The 16351-nt window shown below is 45.5% G+C and overlaps 1 protein-coding gene across 1 annotated transcript in view; it reads right to left on the bottom strand.

Moving 5' to 3' along the window:
* The window catches only part of LOC132084213 (T cell receptor alpha chain MC.7.G5-like), a 131445-nt gene that overhangs the window by 41865 nt on the left and 73229 nt on the right, over nt 1-16351 (bottom strand). The window lies entirely within an intron of this gene.

The following is a 16351-nucleotide window of genomic DNA, read 5'->3' on the forward strand; positions in this document are numbered from 1 at the left end:
ATCCTGCCTGTAGCCTGTGAGAGGGGCATGAGCTGGGGAAGGTGTGGGCTGGGCTCTGTTAGCCCAGAGCCAAGATGCTATGGAAATTATCAATCCATCAAACCACCCCAAATGATTTTCTGGTGGCCCCTTCATCCTATCCAAGAGTACAAAACAGCAGCAGGGTTTCTTCTCTGCTGACAGGAGCATTTTCCTCCCTTGTGCCTTCAGCAAGGACTCTCCTCACTGAGGCTCCTGAATGTGCCAGAGACATTTCCCTGCACAAAGTCTGCAAAAGACAAATTCAGCCAACAGGATATCTACATCATTAAAGATTTTTTTTCTGATCCCAGTGGGCTTTTAGGCCAGTTGGATTTCAGCAATTCCATCTCAGTTTCAGAAGAAAAAGCACCGAAAACCCACTGCATTTTGCACTAGTGCATCTTTATTTTTGTCACTACTGCAGGAACATAAAATGCACTTGCAATACACTTGGCAGAAGAAATACAGTCTTAATCAAGAAATTGGCAGTGTCTGGTTGAATGAAATCACTCCAGATTCTACAGAGCTGTTCTCATCTGTAATACGCTCTTAATAAATCTATCTAAATCCAAAGCTACAAATGACAGTTCCTGGGCTGGAATTCCCCCAGCAGTGCTGCTCCAGTTCCACAGGCAGTAACACAACATGCCTGGGAAAGGTGCTTGTCAAAGGCCATCTGTCTGCAGTGAGCACTGGAGTTTTCAAAGCTACTGAAGCAGGCTGGAAACTTTTATGCAAATGCCAGAAGAGTGGGGAGACCTACTGAGGATGAGGGTAAATCCACTGTCCTCAGTGTTCAGAGGAAAGGAAACAGCAAAAGCACTTAAAACTCTTGAGTGTAAATCAGCTGGCCAGGCAGGAGTGCAGAGTGTTGCATGTCTTCAGGAGAAGGTGCTGCCTTGTGTCCTGGCTGGTCTCTGTCAGCAGCTCTGGCCCTGCTTGTTCAGCCCCCCTGTGCTGCTGGTTCACGTTCTTTCCTGCTCTTCTTTGGGTTCATTCCTCATGTCTGGAAGAGCAAAGGGAGGTTTAAAGTAAATTTCATGAAATTGGGCCTATGCGACAGATACACTCACAAAAGTTAGGCTGGACTGTCTTTTGTTCCTCTTCATATACTTTAATTTTAAAATCCCCCCCTTCCTCTCTTTACTCCCACATGTTTTTATTTTGGGATCCTTGCCTTTGAATCTTTATTTGTCAGGGTTTTTCTCCAGGCTTTGTGCTCTGCCACTTGATATAGTCAATGAGATATTTCTTGGGCTGTTCAGGTAATACCAGTGTTTCTCTGGCAAACAAAATTTGGGAACAAGCCTCAAGAACTGAGCTTTGAATACAGAAAAAGGCCTTTTCCTTTGTCCTTTGGGAGTCAGGGTGGGCTTGTCTTAATTGCTTTTTGAGGGGGGAAAGTGGTTTTCATGTGTGTGATTTGGTCGTTGTTGTGTTTTCACCACAGGGGCCGTGAAATGGACTCAGGAGCAGATGAATAGGCCTGATTGCTTGTGGGGCTAAGGACATACACAGGGACAGAAAGTCACTCCTGGCATATGCTTCCAGGCTTTCCAGACACCAAGCTATGAGCTCCCTTACCTCAGGAGAGAAACAACTTGATGCTCATGAGGGTATTGAAGGCTATGCCTTTTGCCAGCAGGACTCTCAAACCCAGCACAGCCATGGACAGCATGTTCACTCTCTGCTCTTCAGGGTCTGCTCAGTAACCAGAAAAGAGGGGAGATATCATGGTCTAGGTTTTGGTGCTGTGATCTTGGCAGAGAGTGGAAAATCCACAGGTGAGAGTTTCAGGGAAAGGAAGAGCAGCAAAGGAACAGCTGAGAGAGAACATGGCAACAACAGGGGAGCCCAGGGCCTGTCTCTGTTGCTTTTTCCTTCCTTGGGCTTGTGTGTAACTGCAGGAGCAACCTTGGAACAGCAGCTTGTGTGTGCTGAATGTGTTGTGTTCTGAGTCCTCTGCCCTGGAGAAAACACATTTCCATGCCTTTATCCTCCAGAGAGCAATGTAACTTCACATCCTGTTTGGGTAACTCACCTTGTGCTGAGGGCTCTGTGCTATTGCAAACCCTCTCACTAGCCCCTTCAGCACCTTGAATGACCTTCAGGACTACAAAAACAATGCCACAGAATATAAAATGGGATTTAGTAATAAACCCCAAAACATGCCACACTTTGAACTTTTTGTTGGTGTTGGATCGGCTGTTCCAGGTTGTGCTGCAGCAAGTTTGCTGCTGCAGGGTGAAATATGTAGTCACAAGGAAATTCCTGTTTTAATCAAAGAGATTGTGTCTTCCCCCTCTCTCCCAAAGTTATTGAACAGTTGAAACCATTTCTTTCAGATGCTTTGGAACAACTTTCAGCTCTCCCTGTTGAAATACCAAATATCTTTCCAATTTTTGCTGGCTGCCCAGGGCAATGCTGACTAGCAGGAGAAGAACACCAAGCCCCACAGGACATTGTCCCTAGAAAAACGTTGCACCTGTGCCACCAAACCGTACCTGGCAGTATTGTTACCATGCTGCTGTCGGACTTGTCTGTGCACATCACCACTGTTGTGTTTTGTTCCTCAGAGCCGATGATCTCGGTGTGGAAAGTCGTTGGCAAAGGTGTTGTTTCCACAGTGGTAACAACTTGTGATGCAGTTGTTTTCTCCACGACTTCTAGGATAGAAGTTTTTGGACTGTATGTAACAAACTCCATGATTTGGACAGGATTGATTTTACTGCAGGCTTGCCTGGGTCCTGAGTGACCCAAAATTCATGGATACTCAGCTGTGACTAATTTGTAACAATCCCATTTAGTGTCTTTTATGTCATTACTCCTTGTTATTAGAGGTACAAGCAAGAAAAGAAGATTGCTGAAACTCACAACCAGCTGTCTTATATGAAAACTATTGGTGTCAAAAGAATTTAGTTGCCCACAAATCATTGTGGTACCATAATTTGTTTATTAGAGAAAATACCCTTCCCTCTATGTCAGGTCACAGGTGGAGAATCAAGGGTGATCTCAAAAACCAATGTCAGTGTTTAACTCAGATTAGCAATTTGAATTAGAGTAAAACCATGGAACTGAAAGGAATCCTCCAGCAGCCTTCCTTGCCAGAAAGGGCTCAGCTTATGAAAAGATGTCAGACACATCCACAAAGATGGACATGTCTTCTTTGTCAGGAGCATCCTGAGGGGTCTCTTGGCTAAAGAGAGGTGCATGAGGCTTTTCATTTTGCGTGGTGTCTGCCTTGCAGGTGGGTCAAGAGATCCCCCAGCTCTAACATTTTGTTCATCCCAGGGTACTGATGGTAGTTTGATCAAGGAGCTCTGATTTTACACCCTTTCCCCATCAGCCCTGTGCCACTGCTGAGGAACTGAGGTGAAAGACAAACCGTGCTGTGCCACAACTTCATGGGTCAGCTCTCCTGATCAAACAGGCAGAACTATACACTGTGCACACCTCCAGCAGCCAGACACCCTCCAAAAATCCAACACTGCCTTCCCAGCTCTTGTACCAGGCTTGGCCAGAGCCTGTCAGTGCTGTGCATTCTGTGTTCTCTGAGAAGACTTCTCTGAGAAGGACTTTTCATGTGGTCTCCTGTCCAGGCTTTCCAAACAGCCAGAACACAACCAGGCTTCTTCTCTGCAATAGCTCCCTGGGCAGGATCTTCAGCAAGCAATAATGCACACAGTGCAACTGTGGTTCAGAGAGCAGAAGATTTGTTTTATCTGACCCCAGAATGGTCACCTGAGTCCCACTAGTTTGCATTCCCTGACAGTACAACCATGAATTCCTGCCATTGCTTGCTCCTGGAAGGGATGCATGTTTTATGTCCTAAAAACATATTTAGAGAAAAATCTGTTCTTCTCCTTTGCTTTTCTTATAAAGTCACAGGAGGAGCCCTCTATTCCCAGAAAGTAATGGGCCTTAGCATTCACAGTGAATGTTTAATCTGGAATAATCCAACCCTGACCAAATGGAAAGACTTCTCTATCCTTAACTGAGCCCTCAACAGAATATGCGTGGAGTATCCCACAGTGGCACTAATGGTTGTTATTTTATGTCATTTTGATGTAGGAGTATTCTCAAAACATTTAATAATAAATAGATAGATAACAACCCAAACAAAAAGCAGCACCAAACAGAACAACAGCACCAAACTATATAATAACAATTATATAGTATATAATATATAACATACATAACATGTGTAACATGTATAATATAGAATTAGGGTAAAATAAATTAATGTATATCTTTATGTATGCCTGTCAAATTGCATTTTAGTAGCTCTCAAAAGAATTCAAAACCAAAAGGGGGAGGTTGTTTACATTCTGGAAACTTTGGCTTCAACATACTATTTCTTCTGACTTGAAAGGGACTTTGATTCATAAGGCCCAAGATCTTTTACTGTCCAATATAATTCCAGAGTCTCTGGTCAGCTCTGAAAAGATTGTGTTTTTAGCTGTAAAAAGAAAATCATTGAACAGCATGGAAAGAAAAGGACTACCTCCGAAATGGTAAATTTGCATTCCTTTGTCCCTTTGAAACTGGAAGTGCAGTGAGACTGTTCCCAAATACACCTTTATTCTCATGCAACATATCCTACAGACATGGACAGATATTAGGCAGCATCCGAGGCAGTCCCACAACTTTCTGGAGGGAGAGCAGGAGGTTTTAGGGATGTAAAGTAACATGGGAAGTTCTTTAAAGATATGCAGTCCTCTAAAAGCAAAACAACAATTCCTGAGGAATGCACCTTATACTTCTGGATCACAGAGATCAATATCAAAAACCCCTCTAGCACCCCAACATTCACATTTCCCTAGAAAAGCTTGGGGTGACCAGCACCTTTATTGTTCATCACAGAATTCCAAAGAAAGATAGGAATAAGTCAGGCTTCCTATAATGCCTACTCCCCACATTGGTCTTTTCAGAACCCACACAACCTGGAGCCAATTTTCTTTCATTCCAGGAGTTCTTGGCTATGAGGCACTTGTGAGAATTTTAGTCCAAGGCTATTTCACCTCCTTCCTGCTCTGTCCCCAGGACAGTGGAATGCCTTACCTGGGGACACTCTCAGTGTGGTGGTGCCAGTGTCAAACCAGAACTTCTCCAACCAGGAGTTACAGATCTGTCTCAAAACTCCTCATCCTGGGAGCTCCTCACTGAGCTCTGCATTCCTGCCCCAAGTCAGTCAGTGCAAGCCCGCTGGAGAATTGGACACTGGACAGCGAATTTGGGCCAGAGTGCTGCCCAAAGTGGGAATAAGTTATCACAGGCTAAGCAGTGCCCTGCTGGTGTTTGGGGATCATGGAATAATGGTGCTGTGCAGAGTCAGCCCAGATGTTCCTGGGAAACCTTCCTGAGCAGATCCAAGCTGAGGGTTTGGCTTGAAAGCCCGGCTGGAGAGCGAGTGCATCCAAGGGATTATTGCAGCTGAAAATCCTTCCAGTGAACCCAAACCTTTAAATTCCCTTGTTCTCCCCCACATGAATTTTATATGAGGTTTTACAAATAAAGAAATGTCACTTACTTGGTCGAACTATGAGAGTCGTCCCTGGTCCAGTTACTGTCATCACACTGCTAAGACTTATTCCAATAACTCACTCTTTCTTCATGGTGTTTACATTTGTTGTAAATCAAGAGATGGATCACTAGATAGTTGGTCTAATTATCCATGGGTTCAAGTCCATGAGAGCACCCGGAGGTACATTTAGTTTGTAAACTGAAAAGGGAAAAAAATTCCTTGATTAGTTCAATGATTTCAGTTAGCTTAATTGAGCAAAGAATTTTCAACGTCTCCCTTTCTTCCACCTTTTAGAACCTTTATGAGCTCTTTTATGCATCCAGGATACAAGAAAATATATGAAGGAGGTTCTACTTCTCTTCTTAACCATTACAGTCACCCATCTCCTTTCTTTCCCAAAATACCTCACCTTTTTTCCTTCTTTGGGTTTTTATACTGGTCCTTATCCTGTTTATATCATTGTGGTACCCCCAGCCCCCCATACACAGTGAGGTATTTCATAGCAAAAACTGTCTCTGTTCCACTAGACAGAATTTTGGATTATACAGACAGTCACATGACTTCTTTTGTGGTTTGAGATCCAGCATACCACATGAAAAAACATCATATTGCTTTCAAGGAAGAATCTAATGTAATATCTGAAATCTTGAGTTGTATATGAGATCTTGGGGATTACATGACAGCTCCGAAAAGTCTGATGGAGTTAGGCTGGATAGAAAGCAGGAAAAGAATCAGTACTTTTTTTTGTTTTTTTCAAAGCACTTCTGAAAATTCTCATGACTTGCTGAAAGCTGTCCCCTTTTCTCCCTTTGTTTCAGTGCTCAGAAGCAGGAGAAAACTGCCCTTTGGTCTCAGAATTGGTGTCTGGGAGGTCATTTAATACCTTAGAAAGTCTTCATGGTGTTTTAGGTAAGAGGTCATAGTAGGTAAAATGATTGTACTTTGTCGTGTAGAGGCACTGAAACCTTGGCAGTGAGGATCAAAAAGTGAAGGGTCTTGTTCTTCATGCATCTGCTCCTGGCTGTTGTTGGATCTGAAATTAAAAGGATCTTTGTTCTTAGCAAAATCTTCTTCTGTGCTCTGAGACAAAGAGAAGAACACAATGGTGAACTTAAATAGAAATATCTAAATACAGATACAGTCAGTGTGGCTTCCTGTCCACTTGTTCAACTGGAGCTGGCTATCAACCGTCTAAAATGACCTGTTTGTGAGAGCTAATATCTCTGGTTGAACGGTGAGGAAACTGGAAAAATAGAAGAGGTTTTCTGATGTTTGAGTAATTCTGGGAATCAAATTTGTGTATGTGCACACAGTTGCCTGAGGAAAAATGGATTAAGTAAAGTCACCGTGTTTCCTCCTTCAAGAGGAGGAAGGGAGACAGTTTGTGTGTGGTGGTTCAGTTGTTTTGAATCACTGTGGTACGTAGTTCACACTGTGCTAGGCACTTCTACAAAAACATTTGTGGGCTTTTCAGTGCCAGGTGATGTCTCCTCTTTCATGTTTTTGTAGTGCTGCCTTTTGTTTCCCTGTGCCTCTACACTGCTCTACTTCTGAACATCTAACACTGTTCCAGAGGATTCCTTAAACTAAAAATATCATTATCATCCTTGCTTTTTTTGGCAGATTGAGTAGTTAGTATTAATGTCATTAAAATATCGCACTGATTTGTATCAGGGGAGAAGTCACTCGGGCTTAATAACTTTATATCAATTTTCATTCTGTATTCCCTAAGCCCTTCTAGACTTTCAAGCACATCTGTCCTTAAAGCCTATTTGCAAGAGAAATCAAAATTCTAACCATGTTTAGAAATTTTTCAGAAGATATTTTGGTTCAGCTGATGGGGCATTCATTAACTCTCTTTGCGTTAATGACCTAAAGATGCTTATTTATTCAGCGATTTAATTTTTAGTGTTTCGTGCATGAATTCCATTTTTATAATGGTCATATGCGTTTTGTCCCAATTAGATCAGCAGTTTTTTCCCCTTAAATTTTTTAAATCTTGTGAACTGATCATTTGACCACTGATCTGGCCATTGTTTGCATTTTCATTTATTTGTATGGCTTTTCAATGAGTTTCTAAGCCACAAATACCATGATTTCATCCTGTTTGCAATGTTGTTATTCCCAAGGATAGAGGTGTATTTCTCATTTTTAATCAGTGATTAAAATAGCAATGCTACTATTTCCCATTGGTAACTGGGAAATGCTCATCTGCTGTTCCCTTGAGTGTGTCATTTTTATTTCTCTTCCTTGTTGCTTGAGTCTTGCAGGAAAGCTCAGCAGGAGAATGTGCTGATGTGATGGGAACCCTTTCATGCCAAGGATTGCAGTCGGTTCAACCCTTGGCATGAAAAAGGGAACAAGCCCTAAACTCCTCCTGCCCCAGGCGTGGGCGCACACAGGTGCCTCTCACATCCCCTGCCCTGCCTGGCAAATCTTCCCAGAGCACTGAGACCTCACCCTGCTCCTCACTGAGATCTCCCAGGCCGTTAAACACCCCCTTTGCATTCCAGTGACCTCAGAGAAACACCTGTGCTCACAGCCACCCACAAGCCACACGTGCTGGCATTTCTTTACTTTAAAAGCTCAGTTCTGCCTTTCTTTTTGCTATCAGTGTCCTGGAGCAGTGTCTTGGTTTTAAAGACAGCTGTCTGCCATGGGAGTGAGAACCTCCCTTGGAATGGAAAAATATGACCCCCTTCCCTCTGAATTATTATAACTTACTATATAAATATATTTATATAATTATATAAATTATTGTTCTGATTTAAGGCAAATTTGGGAGAAAACCTCCAAAAGGGGGCCCCTTGAGAAAGCAAACCCACATGGCCCTTCCCCCCAACCAGTTTGGGAAGGATTCCTTGGAGAGAGGTAGAAAGAACCTGTTTGTTTAACAGGCACAGCACCCCCAGCACACAAAATGAACAATACCGGGTGACACCACTCTGAAAAAGATGACAAATTCAGAAAGTCTCTCCTGGGAGCAGTGGCTCTGTTATCAGTCCCTCATGTGCTGGGACAGCTGCTGCAGCCACAAGGTGCAAACTCTTGGTGTTTCCCAGGTCCTGGGCCGAAGCAGGTTCAAGTAGGTAAAAAAAAAGCAAAAGGAGAAACAGTCCAGGAAAAATATGGACTGCTTAGCTAAACTACCTAATGAGCAGAAGGAAAAAGCAAGAGCAAAGCAGGAGCAAAGCAGAAGCAAGAGTGAGAGCAAAGTGAAAAACCAAGCAAAAAGCAAAAGCGGCACTATGTACTGCCCTGTCTGTGTCTCCCACCAGCCATGGGGGAGCGGCTGATAGCAAAACCAAAACAAAACATTTGCTTTTCAGAGCCAGACTTGAAGCCACAGAACAAAATATCCAGCATAAACAAAACACACAAATGGGGATACAACCATCATAATGTCATCCTAGGCTAATTATTATATGGTACTTTCAGACAAAGATACAGGGGAAGGAATAATAGTAATTTAATAATAAATATAACAACTCAAACAGCACCAAACAGACTCACACACCCAGGCCCGGCTTCTCAGCTGCAGGCGCTTTCCCCTTTGGTGCAGTTCCGGGCACAGCCGGCAGGGGCGCTGCTGGCTCCCGGCTGGGCAGGGCGGGTGCAGTGATTCCCCCGCGCCAGCAGGGGGCGCTATGGCGCGAGCTCAGCTCCCTCATGAGGCGATGGCGGCGATGGCGGTGGAGGAGAAGGGAGGTGGCTCCCTTTGCAAAACTCACAGGGAGCAGCTGGTCTCAGTGCCGCTGAGGGTGGTGAAATGTGCTGCAGCAGGAGCCTCGGAGTGGCAAGCTGGAAAAACAGAGGTGAGCACAGCCAGGTGGCAAACAAAGTGTAGCAAAATCTCTGAAGTTGTGGCAGGAGCCGTGAGGGTGGGCGGACACAGGGTGTAGAGTTAAAGTGTGGGAAAAAGGCTCAAGCAGTGGCAGAAAACAGCGGGCCTCCCACAAGCAGTGGGGAACGCTCCCTCAGGGACCCTGTACTTCCAGGAGTGTTGTTCCAAAATTGTCAGTGTGGTTGCTTTCTGGGTCACTGGCAGCAGGGAACACACTCCAATAAAAGGGAAAACCTACTGAGGTGTCTCCCTCACTCTGGTTTTTCCCTGAGTGAGTCAGTAGAGCTGCCCTCTGATCCAGCAGGATGGCTCAGTGCAGGGCCACCCTAATTGGACACTGACAGAGTGGCTGGGCACAAGGGTCTCAGCTTTTCTGGGCCCATGACAGAGAAATTAAACACTAAGGGTTGAGGAAATTTCACACTAAGAGTTGAGGAAGCCTCCTGCTTTCACATGACAGAGACAAAGGAGGGGAGCTGTGGCAAAGCCTGGGGAGGACTGCCTGACCCTCTGGCATCTGTAACTCTTGTTTCGGATGCCTTGGGCTCTGTGCTCAGGAGCAAGCCCATGGATGCATTTGCACAGGTCTCCTTAGGTCTTGCATGAAAGCCTACACTTGTAAAGAAAGAAATGAATGCACAGTGCTCAGAAGAAGAGCACCTGTGTTTATTGACATGGAGCCAGAGCTGGGAGTGGAGAGAAGGAGTTTTTCATCATGTCCTGGGAAAGTCCATCTTAGCAGTGCAGTTCCTGGTGCAGTGCTGCTCTTTCTTCAGATACAATTAATTGACTGCTGTTATAACATTGTGTTACTGCAGTGTTATTGTGAAACTCCCTAAACATCACAAAGAATCCAAATGTGGTTCAGTTCTGCTTTTCCATGTTAAAACTGCAGTCCTTTCAGTGCCCATTGTGTTTCTTGGTCATGGTTTAACCACAGATGGTAACTAAACACCACACGGCTGCGTGCTCTTTTGCCCCCTCATTGAACTGGGAGAGAATTGGAAGTGTAAAAGTGAGAAAATTGATTGGTTTAGCACATAACACTTTAATAAATAAAGCAAACACTGCCTGTGTGTGCAAAGCTAAGCAAGGAATTCATTGACTACTTCCCATCCACAGCCAAGAGTTCAACCTATTCCAGAAAAGCAGAGCTCCATCATGTTTAATGGTTACATGGAAATACAAATGCTATCACTCAATATCCCCCCTTTCCTTCCTCTTCCTCATCTTTATATGCTGAGCATGATGTCCCATGGCCTGAAATCACGCTTTGGTCAGCTGGGGTCAGCTGAACCAGCTGTGCTCCCTCCCAAATTTTGTGTACCCTTAGCTTCTCACTGGTGGGTGGAATGTGGAGCAGAAGAGGCCTTGACTCCAGGTAAGCACTGCTCAACAATAACTCAAATATCCCTGAATTACCAACACTCTTTCCAGCACAGAATCAAAACATAGTCCCATTCGAGCTACTATCAGGAAAATTAACTCTACTTACTAAACTGTATTGACTTGATTGGCAATGACATAACTTCATTTACCCAAGTCAATGTGTTTGCACACGATGGCACTGCAGGGACATCTCCCTGTCCTTGTCTGGACCAACAAACATAAATTGTGGATTTTTCCTCCTGTCCAGTAGAGGAGGGGCACTGGGACAGCAGCTTGCTGAGCCCCTGGAGGACAGCCAAAGTCAACTCACCACACATGAACTCCTTCTCCCTGGTCAGGTGCTCTCTAGCAGCCACTCTGTAGAGCAGTGTCATCCCTGCTGATCTGGCTTTCCTAAACAGCCTGGTGCACCCAGCACAGCACTCTGGAAGCTCCAGCAAGACATCCCCATCATCCCAAGGGTCTGCACCCAAGGCACCAAGGAGAAATGAGGCCATGCTGGACAGGAGCCCTGGTGAGGTGCACTAAACCTGCACTCCCCCAAACTGCAGCCTCTGCAGTTCCCAGCATACATTTCCTCCTGCATTAACAATGGCACCAGCCCTTCCAGCAGCCCTCCCTCCAGTGCCTTTTAGTGCCACCCAGCCAGAGGGAGGTTTCCTGCACCTGCCATTGCCTGACAAGAGCCCTGGGCAGCAGCTGCCAGAAAGATCTGTCATCCCCATCTGCTGGTTTTTGGTTCACTCTGCTGCAGATCTGCTCCAGGGTGATTCTTGCCTGACAGTAGTAGGTTGCTGCATCGCCTGGCTCTGCTGCCCGGATCTGCAGTGGGAAGCTGTTCTTGAACTTATCATCTTTTATCTGAAAGCGATCCTTGAAACCTTCTACATAGGTGCCATCCTCCTTGTAAATCCATTCCTGAGAGCCAGTTGGGCCCTGACGGTACCACGAGACGGAGTAGTACCTCATAGAATCCCCCTTCATGCGGCATTGCAAGGTGACTGCTTTTCCCTCTTGCACGGTCACTTCCCTGGGCTGCTCCAATGTAGCTGCACCAGCAAGCGAGACTGCTGCAGAGAGTGAGAGCAAAGCACAGTCACTGCAAGATCCAGCAAAGGGCAGGGCAATGCTGGTAGGACCTTGCAGGGGCACTGGACGAGTTCTAGGACAAAATCCTCCTCTTGGAAGCCAGCTGACACTGATGGGCAGAGCTGGTGGCAGCTAGCAAGGCTCACAAGGAATGAGACCACATTTCCCTCCATCCTTTTCCCAGTCTGACAGGAAGCTTTTTTGCTTTTCCCAAAGAAGTAGGAAAGAATTGCACCATGGGTGGACAAATCCCTATGTCCTTGCGAAGACAGGATGGTGAGGCACCCACTGTCCTGTCCCTGAAGCTGCTGTGGGTGAGCAGAGCACAGCCAAAGGGCTGTCGCAGGCAGTGGGGCTGTGCCCTGTGCTGCCATGGCCCAGCTGCTCTGTGCCAGAGGGGCCGCAGTGCACCAGGAGCAGTGTCCAGTGCCAGGGCCAAGCGCTGGGCCCCGAGATCTGAGTGCAGCAGGGAGGTGCCCTGCGTGTGCCCAGGCTGCAGAGCAGGCAGCTGGCACGCAGGTGCCCAGCTCAGAGGCACCAGAGGAGCAGGGCTGCTCTCCCCGTGCTCCACAGGCACGGCTGGGCAGCTGGAGCCGGGGCACAGCTGCGGCTGCAAGCGCTCAGCACAGCTGCCCAGAGCCCTGCAGAGCCCAGGGCCACGCTCAGCTCCCGGGGCCAGCAGCCCTTGCCTGCACTTACCTACAATGGGCAAGAAGCCCACGCACAGGGCACTCCACATGGCCAGGCCCGCTCTCCGTGGCCTCTCTGCAGCTTCTCTGCGCCTGCACAACAGCTCTGCCCACACCTGCCCTGCCTGGGCCTCTGGCACTGCTCTCAGGCCCAGGCCCTGCTGGTCCCTCCCTCTGCCTGTGACAGCACTCAGGGGGAGAGGTGGGGCACCAGGAGCACAGCTTGAAGCTCTTGCTGCCCTCCGGGCTGTCTCTCACTCTGCATGGTCCCCATCTTTCTGTGAAGCCCTCTCCATACTCACATTTTGTGTGATCCTGTGAAAGAGCCTCAGGCTTCATTTGGAGTGGCTCAGTGGGAACTCTAAATAGGGAAATTTCATTCCGAAACCCCAACAGCCTCATTTGGCATCCAGTGTGGGGCATAAAGGGTTGAGATAAGAATAGATCTGCCCAGAGTGGGCTGCAGACCAATCTGACCTCAGCATTAGTTGGATCAGGTATGGAGCCACTGGTGCCAATGCTGCAGGGGCTGTTCCTGTGGCTGTGAGACCTAACCCTGTGTGTGTTCTCATATGAGCTCCCCATGATGATATTGTGCAGGGCTGTAGGTACCGAGAAAGGGTCTGTGAAGAGGACAGGTGACTCCTGTGAAGTGTTAGAGAGGGATAGTCTCCCAAGGATGATCTAGTAGTGCTTCCAGGCAGGTGGAACCCCATGGCCAGAGACTCTATTTGTCATCAAAATAAAACTGTGTGTGGACACTGCCTCTTAGAGGCCTCCATATAATGAACATTGGGGTGTCTCTACCCTGTCTCCTTGCAGGTTATGCTTCAATACAGGTCACAAAAGAGGAATTTCCCTGACTGTGGGAGGCTTTGGCATAGCCAGGGATCATGTAATCCCTCCCTACAGAAATCCCAGAATTGACATCTATTTTCTAAGCTGTCTTTTGGAAAAACAGACATTGCCAGGAGCTCTGCAGTCCTGAGTGGTTTTGCAAGGGAGCATCAGGTTTCCAATACTTCAGTTCAGATAACTTCTGCTGACTGAAATTTTCGGGAAAGAGAGAAAGAGGACTTCCCTTGCAGTCCGGTGATTAACCATCCTGCTAACGAGTTTCTGTGATGGATATGCCCAGTTCAGCTATTCCTTGTATATCCTAACTTGTTCCACATGTTTTTAAGTGGATGAATTTCTTATGGGAGGTTTTCAGAAATGCAATAATGATGATGTCCTGAATGCAACCCCACGTAGTTCTCCTTCATGCACCCAATTAGGGCACACATCACTCACTTCATCCTGAAAAAGATCCAGATAATAACAAGTCTGTAGATGAATTAACCTACACATTGTCGAGCTTGCTTCAGTGAGCCTTGGGTTTCCTCCTGTCATTTTCTACATACCACTTTTCATTACCAGCATTCCCCCCTCCTTCAGTATTTCCTGACATTTAGAAAAGAGAAATGCTTCTCACAGAATTCAGCAAAACCACAATTTCTCACCTGTGAATCCAAGGCAAAATCTGACAGAAAACACCATTCTGATCATAAATCAGGAATGGGGACTTACTAAGATATTTAGCCTGATCTGTACAGGACACTGTCAGGAAGCCCAGGTGTAAGACTGCTGCAGTATTTCAGATTGAGATTCCTAAGGAATTTTGAAAGCAGTGCTGCAAGTGCTTCCTGTATTTACTCCATTTCTTCTGTTACAACTAACTTCCACCGCTAAACCAGCTTTAGTTTGAAGTTTCAAATGAAGCTTCCCTGAATCTCCTTTCAGCTTCCTGATCCTGTTCTTTCCAAAGCCTCTGTATCACTTTGCAGGAGTTCCCAACTGCTCCTGCTGGCAGGGGCAGAATGGAAATGAGGAGCAAAGAAGTTTAATTTGTGGCATGACCAGGCACACCACTTCTTGTGGGGTTTGGGTGGTTTCTTTGGTTGGTTGTTTTTTTGCTTTTTATCTCCTGTTTGAACTATTTGTGGATTTCAGAAATTTGAAATTGTTGTGAGAACAATAAACACTTTGGCCAGAAGGTAGCAGGAGAGACCAGAGAAAGAAGTTCAGTTTACATCAATAGAACTAACTTTACCAGGAACTTTTTAGTATTTCAGGACACAAAAGAGACAGGTTAGATTATACCCAGCAGATGCAGTAATGTGATTATTAGATTGTACTTCAAATGCTGTATAAGACAGCAGAAGGATTCAGTGGTACAAAAAGGTATTTAGTATAGCCCATTGCCGTGGAGTTCTTCATAATGTTTTCCCGTGTAACCTCTTGGAGAGAGCTTTATTCTTTCAGGATGCTTTTAATGTTCACTGCCACTGGAGAGAGCTCTCACCATTTTGAGTTACTGAGCAGGGCAGATGTCAGATACCACACTGTGTGTGACTCACTAAGGGGCAGGAAAAATAATGTGCTAGAGGTGAAAATTTTCCTCAAATTACTTTAAGGTTTTATTGAAGTTCACATTGTGGCTGGTCAAGTCACCAAAACATTGGGGGAAAAGAAGCTCTCCCACAGCATTTTTTAATGTTAGAGATCAAGTCATTACTTTATTCTGGCTAAGATGTGTAACAGAAATAATTTCATCCACACATTGCACAGGTTGTGCAGAGAAAGTCCTTCCATCACAAAAGATTTTCAAAGTTTTCTTGTACTTCAACAGTGAAAACCCAGGGAAATTCATTGGTTCAATGCTCATTGCTCCCAAGTTCCACAGTTTGTAGTATTTGGTTTTTATTGATCCCTGCAATTTCGATGTTATTTTGGTTCTCAGTCTTGGTTCTCTCATATTACAGCGTCCTGAGTGGGTTGCTGCTGGTGAGAGAGAAATGGTGAATCTTGTTTCTAGATCAGAAGGCTGGATTTATTGATATATGATATATAATACATTATAACTATACTAAATAAGAATAAAGAGAGAGGTTTGCAGAGCTGCTAAGCTAAAAATAGAAAGAAAGAATCTATGACAAAGTTGTGTCCAAGGACTCTGTCCCTAGCTTGCACTTTGTGATTGGCCCTTAATTATAAACATAGGAACATGAGCCAATCAAGGTGCCCCTGTTACATTCCACAGCAACTGATAACAATCATTTACATTATCTTCTGAGGCCTCTGCCCTCCAGAAGACACAGAAATCTGAAAGAAAGGATATCTGTGCAAAAATGTCTGTGACACTCTCATTGATCTTTTCCCAGACCAGGTGTCTCTGACCATGCCAGGGCTGATGTTTGGAGATGTTCATTAATGGTCATTATCTTTTGTGTATCTTCTGTGCTGCTCCCAGTCTGCTGAGATGTGAAGCGCATCAGGCTTGGTGTGCTGCAACAGCCCTTTGAAAAGAAAACCTGAGTTCCTTCCCCCCTTGGCAAAGGTGAACAAAACCCCTGACTAAAGGTATAGAAAGAAAGTTTGAACTTCTTCTCATTGGCCCCAGTATGAGAAAGGTGTCACAGAAATGCAGAAGGACTGGGGCTGGAAGGGACCTCTGGAGGTGACTGGGTCTCCCCTGCTCTAGCAGGACTGTCTGGAGCTGTTTGCCAAGGACCATGTCCAGATGGCTTTTGAATGTCTCCAGGGTCAGTGGCTCAACCTCTGCAGATGTGCAAAGGCTCTATGAGCACAGTCAACCATGGATGCAAATTAATCTCTAGGAAAAGAGAAGTAGTGGGGAAAAATGTGTTGTACCAAAGAGTTCTGCTTATAATCATCCTCTATTATTTTGGAATCAGGACAATATTGTTTTTTCAGATGTCAGGATAATGCCACATGCAAATGTGCTTCTTTTAA

The sequence above is a fragment of the Ammospiza nelsoni genome, chromosome 26 (genome assembly GCF_027579445.1).
Source record: "Ammospiza nelsoni isolate bAmmNel1 chromosome 26, bAmmNel1.pri, whole genome shotgun sequence".
NCBI classification, from domain to species: Eukaryota; Metazoa; Chordata; class Aves; order Passeriformes; family Passerellidae; genus Ammospiza; species Ammospiza nelsoni.